Source organism: Borostomias antarcticus, assembly GCF_949987555.1.
Source record: "Borostomias antarcticus genome assembly, chromosome: 14".
Classification (NCBI taxonomy): domain Eukaryota; kingdom Metazoa; phylum Chordata; class Actinopteri; order Stomiiformes; family Stomiidae; genus Borostomias; species Borostomias antarcticus.
This window is the reverse complement of record NC_140247.1, coordinates 12,294,397-12,304,396: the sequence shown is the minus strand read 5'-3', so window position 1 is coordinate 12,304,396 and position 10,000 is coordinate 12,294,397. Positions and strand designations below refer to the sequence as shown.

Sequence of the window (10,000 nt, the reverse complement as noted above, 5' to 3'; positions counted from 1 at the left end):
ATAAACGACATTATAAATAAGTTTGAACAATTGTGCAGCAGATGAAAGCCTAGGGAGATAGAGAGGGAGAGGGAGAGAGAGAGAGAGAGAGAGAGAGAGGGAAAGGGAGCAGAGAGAGAGAGAAATGGACTGAGAGCAGTTTGCTGTAATATTTACTTTATATAGACGAGCGAGGGTTTACTGTAGCGAATAGGAGGTCAGCCAGCCTGACCTGTCAATCAGTCACCTGACGGAAAGGGCCACCTCTTATTGGACCGGAGTGGGCTGGTTGAAAGGCTGCAAGTGGTTTTGAGGTTAAAAAGAGGAGTTCCCATGACTGACCGACTCTGTGAGCGTGTCAGCACAATGTGTGTGTGCATGTGTGTGTGTGTTTATACAGTATGTGTGTGTGTGTTTATACAGTATGTGTGTGTGTGTGTGTTTATCTGTATGTTTATACAGTGTGTGTGTGTGTGTGTGTATGTGTTTGTCTGTATGTTTATACCGTGTACGTGTGTGTGTGACTGTGTGTGTGTGTGTATGTGTGTGTGTCTACAGTACGTGTGTGTGTTTGTACAGTGTGTGTGAGTGTGTTTGTACAGTGTGTGTGTGTGTGTGTTTCTACAGTGTGTTTGTGTGTGTGTGTGTGTTTGTACAGTGTTTACTGTAGGGGTGTGATGTGCATGCTCAGACTACACCAGAGAAGTCTGATCTAGGTCATGGTCAGAGAGAGAGAGACCAGAGAGAGAGACCAGAGAAAGAGAGACAAGAGAGAGAGAGACCAGAGAGAGAGACCAGAGAAAGAGGTCAGAGAGAGAGGCTAGAGAGAAAGAGAAGAGAGACCAGAGAGAGACCAGAGAGATACCAGGGACAGAGACCTGGCTTCTAGGTCTGGTAGAACAACTCTATTCAACGCAGAAACTCTTCTCTACAGTTGCTGTTTTAGGGCGTATTACGTGTAAACAAGTGTCCTGCTTTTTACTTATTTTGTTATTTAAGTGCCTTGCTCAAGGGCACATCCACATCGATAGATTTGTCACCTGCTCAGCTTGAACCGGCGACCTTTCGGTTACCGGTGCGTCTGTGTGCCGTCCTCTGCTGTGTATCGAGTGTCTGAGATGACTTTTCCCACTCCGCTGTGCTTGACCCCCTGTGGTTTGACCTCTGACCCCTGTGACCTCTGACAGTAAACACTGACCTCGCCCAGCAGCCCACTCACCGTCACTGACGCCATCGTGGGAGACGGCGCGCACACACACACACACACACACACACACACACACACACACTAGCACATGCAGCTGGTGAGGAGAGAGAGAGTCTCATACAAGCTTCACTAGAGGACAGGACAGATTGAGGGGGAGGGACCAGAGAGACCCTGTCCTGTGGTCTGCGTGGTGGCTGGAGACAGCATGATCTTAGTCTGGAATAAAACGCGACCAAACATGGGCATAGGGTAAGTAAGTAAGTAAAATTGTATTTATATAGCACCCTTCATAGCATGAGTGCTTTACAGTAGAAGCATTAAAAACATCAGAGTCCAATCAGTTACATATGTGCATGTGTAACTGAATACATTAAAGAAAAAAAAAAAGGGGCAGAGCCAGCGTCCTGAGCCTACGTTTCAAACCCAGCTGCGTTTGAACATGATGTCATCAAGAGCGTTTAGTCGGGACTAAATGAAAAACCGATCAACCCCATTAAAGAAGAAAACTTTAGCTAGCCAAGTCTATGAAGTGAGTTAACGTGGAAGAAAGCCCAAGTAGCCTAAATCACACTTTATGTGCCAGATATGTCGACGGCTCGCACGAACGCAGGACTCGTTAGAAAGGTGGAACGCTGCGGTCAGTGACCAATCAGAGGCCTCCGCTCACAGCCCACTGTCTGCACGGGCCAATCATCCTTGCACGCATAAAATCCAAGAGTCTTTTCATTGGTGTCCATGAATATCGAGGTCTTTTTTTCCCAGAAGTCTTCGCCGCAGTGAAAAACGAGAACTTGTGGTTACAGATTAGCCTGAACTGATTTCTCTCGTAGTCTGTCTCTTTAAGATGGAGCCTGGCGAGGAGACGGTCTCTCTTAGGGTCTGCGGGGGGGGGGGGGGGGGGTCTGTCTCTTCAGGAGATCAAAGGAGTTCCTCCCCCCTCCTCCAAGGTCCTAACAGGGTACGTCCCCTGACCCTGTCGCAGGGGGTCAGCCCGGGGTCAGAGGTTAATGAACTGGCCTGGGAGGTGGAGGACAGGAAGAGACAGATTTATGAGAGACCGTCTTAGAGAGAGTGATCTGGTCTGGAGTCTCGCTGGCTCTCTATTTTCTCGGACGAGTCTCCTTAAACCCTGCTGACCCCCCCTCTATCTCTCTCTCACACACACACCCCAGGCCGCTGGATCTCTGTCTGCCTGTGTGTGTGTGTGTGTGTGTGTGTGTGTGTGTGTGTGTGTATGTCCATGTAGATTTGACAGGAATCCGCCTCTGTCTCTGTCTGTAGCTCAGTCATCTGAATGTTGGGTCTTAACGGTGTGTTTGTTGTGTGTTTGTTCACAGAGTTGTTGGGCTCCACCAAGAGACTGAACGTTAATTACCAGGACCAAGATGGGTAAGCGATGATGATGATGATTATGATGATAACAATGTGATAACAAATAACTTTCACCTCAGTCTAAAACACACTCCTGGCTCACTAAGTACCTCAGAGCTAGGGTCAGGGTAGCTTGGCTTCGCCAGACCCAGTTCGCAAAAATGCGAAGGGTCTGGAAATCCTGTGTTTATTTGCGATTTCCAAGGGGCGTTATCACCGGTCACGACCAAAATGCATCTGGACGCCTACAGTACAACCAATCAGAGCAACGAGACGTGGGTACAGTCGTCGTATCAAACCCGCCCCATGTTAGATAAACGATTCTGATTGGCCCGATCAATATTGGGTCGGTCGGGACTCAGTTTGAACGGTTGGATGACCAGACTGATCTAGAAAGGGAGTCAGGTGATCAGGCTGGCGAATCCCAGCTAGGGTTAGAGTCAGGTACATCACCTTCATAAACCAGTGTTACCATGGCGTCCTCCATGTCTGTAAACCAGTGTTACCATGGCGTCCTCCATGTCTGTAAACCAGTGTTACCATGGCGTCCTCCATGTCTGTAAACCAGTGTTACCATGGCTCCCTCTCGGTCCCGACTTGGTCTTTAATCAGGGGTTTCTGGAGTCTGGAGGTGAGGAGAGGAGAGGGAGGGGAGGGTAGGAGGAGAGGAGAGGGAGGGGAGGGAGAGGAGGGTTGGAGGAGAGGAGAGGTAGGGGAGGGTTGGAGGAGAGGAGAGGGAGGGGAGGGAGGGGAGGGTTGGAGGAGAGGGAGGGAGGGGAGGGTTGGAGGAGAGGAGAGGAGAGGGAGGGGAGGGTTGGAGGACAGGAGAGGAGGAGAAGAGGGAGGAGAGGTAGGGGGAGGGGGAGGGTTGGAGGACGGGAGGAGATGAGGGAGGGGAGGGCTGGAGGAGAGGAGAAGAGATGAGGGAGGAGAGGGAGGGGAAGGGTTGGAGGAGAGGAGAGGAGAGGAGAGGGAGGGGAGGGTTGGAGGACAGGAGAGGAGAAGAGGGAGGAGAGGTAGGGGGAGGGGGAGGGTTGGAGGACAGGAGAGGAGAAGAGGGAGGAGAGTAGAGGGAGGGGAGGGTTGGAGGAGAGGGAGGGGAGGGTTGGAGGACAGGAGAGGAGAAGAGGGAGGAGAGGTAGGGGGAGGGGAGGGTTGGAGGAGAGGAGAGGAGAAGAGGGAGGAGAGTAGAGGGAGGGGAGGGTTGGAGGAGAGGGAGGGGAGGGTTGGAGGACAGGAGAGGAGAAGAGGGAGGAGAGTAGAGGGAGGGGAGGGTTGGAGGAGAGGGAGGGGAGGGTTGGAGGACAGGAGAGGAGAAGAGGGAGAGAGGTAGGGGGAGGGTTGGAGGAGAGGAGAGGAGAAGAGGGAGGAGAGTAGAGGGAGGGGAGGGTTGGAGGAGAGGAGAGGGAGGGGAGGGTTGGAGGAGAGGAGAAGAGATGAGGGAGGAGAGGAGGGGAGGGTTGGAGGAGAGGAGGGAGGAGAGGAGAGGAGAGGGGAAAGATCAGAGGTGTCTGAAGAAAACTCTCATTTTGACACCATTTTACTAGTTCTCTACTTAGTTCCCAGAAATACTAACCACAAACACACACACACTGACGCACATTTTCTCTCTCTCTCTCTCTCTCTCTCTCTCTCTCTCTCTCTCTCTCTCTCTCTCTCTCTCTCTTTCTCTCTCTCTCTCTTTCTCGCTCACTCTCTAACATACACACACACAGACGCACTCTTACACATGCAGTCTACTAACCCTTCGGTTACCCTAGCGGTATGCCAGTGGAAACGCTGACTGGACAGTCTGCCTGTCCTGTTAGCATAGTAGCTGGGTGGACTTTCTCTCCCCTCGTCGTCTAACTCTCTCTTTGTGAAATGGGGGATAAACGTTCTCTCCATTTCTCTGTTTTCCTCACTCTCTATATTTTGATCTATTCTCTTCTCTCTACTCTTTCTCCATCTCTCTCCTATCTCCTCTCTCTCTTCTCTACCCTTTCTCCTCCACCCCTCTCTCTCTCTCGCTCTCTTCCCTTGCTTTCTCTCTCCTCTCTCCTCTCTCTCTCAATTTAATTCAAAACATCAGGGACAAAAGTCACAAAAATGTTAAAATCTAAATGTGAATAGGTCAAGTGAGTGAATATGTAAGTGTAATATTTACAAATGTATTTGAATGGTAACTTTTGTACAGTGTGTTAAATGTATGTACAGTGATCAGTGTGGTGTTCAGATTGACAGTGTTTATGGTGGTTGTGTTCCATTGGATGTACTGCTCACACATCTTGCTGTTGTGTTAACGCCTTGCTGTATTTCCCCCAGCAGATATGGACGATTTGTGTCTTTAGTCAAGTTGTCAAAGTCTTTTTGGGGTGTTTGTAATCTGTGGGAAGTATGTCTCTCTGATGTCCTGGTACAGTTGGCAGGTAGTTAAAAAGTGCAGCTCTGTTTCCTCCCTCTCTTCCTCTCCTCTCTCTCTCTCTCTTCCTCTCCTCTCTCTCTCTGTCTCTTCCTCTCCTCTCTCTCTCTGTTCCCTCTCTCTCTCTCTCTCTCTCTCTCTTCCTCTCCTCTCCCTCTCTTCCCTCTCTTTCTCTCTCTCTTCCTCTCCTCTCTCTCTCTTCTCTCTCTCTCTGGGTGGCGTGTCTCCATGGCGGGCGTTTGTGTTGGCTGTTGAATACATGTATCATGTCCTAGTTTCCACAAAGGCAGCTCTCAGTATCTAACGGAATACTAGCTCATTGATCAAGCGAAGTCGTTTAATCTAACAAGAGCCGGCCTCGGATAATCCCAAACTCCGGTGAGATCAGAGGAACCGCCACCCGCCACGGATCAACTGCAGAGTTTGAAAACGAGCCCAGTTCTAAACGGACACCTTAAAGGGGAACACAGCCCCCTTTGCGACCCGAGTTCTGGAGATCAGGGAGAATCCGCGACCGCCGAACGGACTGACTCAGCTGAAACGTGAAATCTCTTGCCGGGTTCTGGATGTTCTGTCGGTGTTCTCATTTCATCACGAGGGCATGGTTCTGATTACAACCCTCTGACAATAACAAAAACAACACTGCCCCCCCCCCCCTCCTCCTCCCAACTTAAGTAAACAGTTTAACAAGTTATAAGTGGACACTTTGATTTATGGTAGGGCAGTGAGTACTCTGAATACAAACAAAAAGACAATAACCAGCCCCCCCCCCCCCCCCCCCCCCTCCCCCCCCCCCCCCCAAACACAACACAGCTGCCCCTCCCCCCTCCCATCACCCCCCCAGGCTACAGCTGTAATATATTAACCCCCCCCCCCCCTTCCAGAGGAGGGAGGGTCCTCTGGATAGGCCGAGGTCTTCAGAGGGCTGTTAACACACGCGGGAGGCTGATGCATCATATATCACATCCCCAGCCCCTCCAGCCCATCATATATCACATCCCCAGCCGGGCCCTCGGGCCCCTACCGGGCCCCCTGCTCAATCCCAGCACCTCCCGTCTGTCTCCGCAGTAATACTCTGATCTCCAGGCCCCATCTCCAGTCCCAACCCCGTCTCTCAAGGGTCCTCCGCCGGGTTAACTCTCAGCTCTAGACCCCTGGCCCCCAAGCCCCTGGCCCCCAAGCCCTAGGTCCCATCTCCAGTCCCCAGGTGTAACCCTAGAACCCAGAGCCGTAGCCCTAGCTCCAGAACGTTAGCCTCGGCTCCAGGCCTGGCCGTAGCCTCCCCGTGTCCAGAGGGTTAGCCCCAGCTCCGGCAGTAGACTAGGACCCCCGGTCATGTTCGGTCGTCTCTACCCTCCCTCTGTCTTTGTTGACCTCAGTGGAGACAGGGACAGGCCAGGGGGCTGGGGGGCCACAGCCTGGAGGAGCCAGGAGGGGACAGGGGGCTGGGGGGGCCACAGCCTGGAGGAGCCAGGAGGTTGGGGGGGGGCACAGCCTGGAGGGGACAGGGGGCTGGGGGGCCACCGCCTGGAGGGGTTAGGAGAAAGGGAGCGTCAGGAGAAAGAAGGCGTGACCGTGACCAATCACATCGTGTGTTTACAAAAGCAGCACTCAGCAGAAGGCTGCGATGACAGGTGGGGCGGGCGGCCATTATATATGACCCAGGAGGAAGCAGTTAGACTGGGAGAGGAGGAGCACTCAAAACCATCTGAGTGGTAGTCTCTGCACTGCCATATTCCATGCTGTGTGTGTGTGTGTGTGTGTGTGTGTGTGTGTGTGTGTGTGTGTCTGTCTGTGTGTGTGTGTGTGTGTGTGTGCCTGTGTGTGTGTGTGTGTGTGTGTGTGTGTGTGTGTGTGTGTGTGTGTGTGTGTGTGACTGTGCTGGGTGGTATGAGTACTAGTCTGTTTCACACACTCAGACGTTACTCTGACTCAACAGTAGAACCACATAGACAAGACCTAACCCATCATGCAATGGCAGTATTGAAGGTGTGTGTGTGTGTGTGTGTGTGTGTGTGTGTGTCTGTCTGTCTGTCTGTCTGTCTGTGTATGTGTCATCCATTCATCACCAATCTGTTTACACTCTTTCACTGTGTGTGTGTGTGTGTGTGTGTGTGTGTGTGTGTGTGTGTGTGTGTGTGTGTGTGTGTGTGTGTGTGTGTGTGTGTGTGTGCGTGAGTATGTGTGTGTCGGTGCCTGCTCCAGCGTGTGTGTGTGTCTGTGTGTGTGTGTCTGTGCCTGCTCCAGTGTGTGTGTGTCTGCTCCAGTGTGTGTGCGTGTGTGTGTGCGTGTGCGTGTGCATGTGTGTGTGTGTGTGTGATCAGTGTGTGAATCCAGAACAAACAGTGGTGCCCTAGCATGTAAAGCCCCTGTGAGACAGATCACTGTGTCTCCTCTGACGTTTCCAACAGGCCACCCTGTTTGGGGCAGCGTTGCCATGGCGAGCCCAGCTGGAACGGGCCTTGCTGAATGGCGGTGCCAGTGTGAGGGAGGCAGGTTGGGGCACTGGCCTTTTGTGTGTGTGTGTGTGTGTGTGTGTGTGTGTGTGTGTGTGTGTGTGTGTGTGTGTGTGTGCGTGAGTGTGTGTGTGTGTATGAGAGAAAAAGAGGGAATGTTTGTTCATGTTGTGTGTGTGTGTGTGTGTGTCGTGGTACAGTAGTGTCCATCCTTAGCGTGGGAGTTTGGGGTTTGATCCCCAGCAGGAGTCTCTCTGAAGAAAGAGCCTCTCTGATTGGTCCTTAGTAGATCTGAGCTGTAAAGATCAGACAGAGTAAAAAGCCCCTAATCCTGCCAAGCAGCCAATCATGTCACGTTTCAGATGTGGGCCTACAGCCGCCTGCTAACCTGCCCGGAACCCTGACCCTGCACTAAATTCCGGGAATATTCACAAACTTTCCATCGGAAGACCACAGGAATTCCCATGGGAATTAACGAAAATTAATGGGAATTAACGAGAATACGTTGAAAAAAATGAATTTATACCTGTTAATTCCCATACATTTCCAGTTCATTCCAATTGGGAATTTTGGGAAGTTTGTGAATATTATCGGAATTTTGCAACCCTCACCTGCGCTTAGCCTAGCCGAGGGAGGCGTGTGGGTTTTCAACAGACAGGATATTAATCAGCTGGTTCACGGACCCAGCAGCTGCGTGCCCCAACCTGCGCTCGTAAAGAACGGCTCATAAACCTTCAGACGTTGCACCGCTTACCAGACCTGGCCCACGGCGAGCGCCGAGCCCTCGACCAATCAGCGCGAGAGACACGCCCACCGGGGGGTCTGCATACAAACGTGTTGTTTTTGTTTACAAGGCGGTTGTTTTCTATCTATCGTCTAGGAGACGTCTTGTGACGAATGCGCGCGGGGGGGGGTTGGAACAGGGTCGTCTGTATGGAACACGTGGAAGACAAACCTGTAGCTCGTTAAGCTAAGGCCGATATACGCTTTTTAAAATACCATATGTCACACACAAGTCGTCGTAGACGTGAAATATTAGCTCTCCATTTCGGCATTTACTACATGGTCCAATACAGCCGACCAATCACAGCATGTGACTATTTACGATTTACTGCGACCTAACCCTGACCCCAGATGGACATTAAAAAAAGCAGCTGATTTTTTGCGTAAGACGCTCTCTCCGACCGTAAATCGGGCCTTATAGGCCTCAAGGTCAGGGAGCTACAGCTAGGCCGGGGGTTCACGGGGTCCGGTCTGGTCTGGTCACCCAACCACCTCCGCTACGTCTCTCGACCTGCGCCAGCGATGATGCCCCTAGATGGGCAGGCCGGAGGACCCTCAGAGGGCAGTTTGGTGAGGTGATTAGCACTCAGCTGTGACTGGAAGCTAAACGGAGCCTGAGTCTATGACCCCCGCCCCCCCCCCCCAGACAACTTGCCTAGGTATCTCATCTGGGAACATGAGAGAGAGAAAGTGTACTGTGTGTGTGTGTGTGTGTGTGTGTGTGTGTGTGCGCGCGTGTGCGTGCGTGCGTGCGTGCGTGACAGACAGTGACAGTGACAGTGATAGAGGGTCCAGGTCACCTCAGGAATGTGACACTATCAGCCGGAATGTCATCCTGACGGTCTTGTGTCGCAATCCTGAGAGACTGTAACTCTCCCTGTCTGTCTGTCTGGCAGGTTCACATTACCAGAGCAACAGTGCTGAACATTTCCCTCTTCCTCTCTCTCTCCCTCTCTCTCTCTCTCTCTCTCTCTCTCTCTCTCTCTCTCTCTCTCTTCTCTCCTCTCTCTCTTTCTCTCTTATCTCTCCTCTTTCCCTCTGTCCTCTCTCTCTCCCTCCCTCCCTCTCTCTCTCTTCCTCTCTCTCTCTCCCTCTGTCTCTCCTCTCCCTCCCTCTCTCTCTCTCTTCCTCTCTCTCTCTCCCTCTCTCTCTCTCTCTCTCTCTGTCTCTCTCCCTCTCTGTCTTCTCTCCTCTACTCTCTCTCTCCCTCTCTCATCTCTCCTCTTTCCCTCTGTCCTCTCTCTCTCCCTCCCTCCCTCTCTCTCTCTCTTCCTCTCTCTCTCTCCCTCTCTCTCCTCTCCCTCCCTCCCTCTCTCTTCCTCTCTCTCTCTCATGTGAGGGTCAGCTGTGAACGCTGAGGTCAGAGAGACTCTTGTTCTCTGAGAGCATGACGAGGAGAGAGAGAGGAAGTGGAGGGAGGGAGGGAGGGAGGGATGAGAGTAGAGACCGGAGAGAGAGAGAGAGAGAGGTAGAGGTGAGGAGTGATAGAGGTGTGTTTGACTGGAGGAGAGGTGGCCTGTATGAACACAGGCTCTTTTCAGGACGAGCTGGTGCGTGGGACAGGGGAGGTATTGTCTGTCTGCCATGGGCGGGGCCTTCCACTTCACCTCCCTCACCTACTCCTCCTCCTCCCTCCCTCCCCCCTCTCCTCCTCCACCCCCCTCTCCTCCTCCACCCCCCCTGACGCTGTCTCACAGCCAGAACATGACCCTGAATACAAGTACAGACCAAGACCTCTACCCCCCCCCCTCTCTCTCTCTCTCTCTCTCTCTCTCTCTTTCACTCTCTCCCTCTCTCTTATAC

At 52.3% G+C, this 10,000-nt stretch overlaps 1 protein-coding gene across 1 annotated transcript in view; it reads left to right on the top strand.

The window, feature by feature from the left end:
* Positions 1 to 10,000, top strand: part of caskin2 (CASK interacting protein 2) — a 55,022-nt gene that overhangs the window by 24,403 nt on the left and 20,619 nt on the right. Inside the window, 1 exon segment of the mRNA XM_084449030.1 lies at positions 2,524 to 2,575. The gene's annotated coding sequence lies outside the window, so the exon portion shown is untranslated.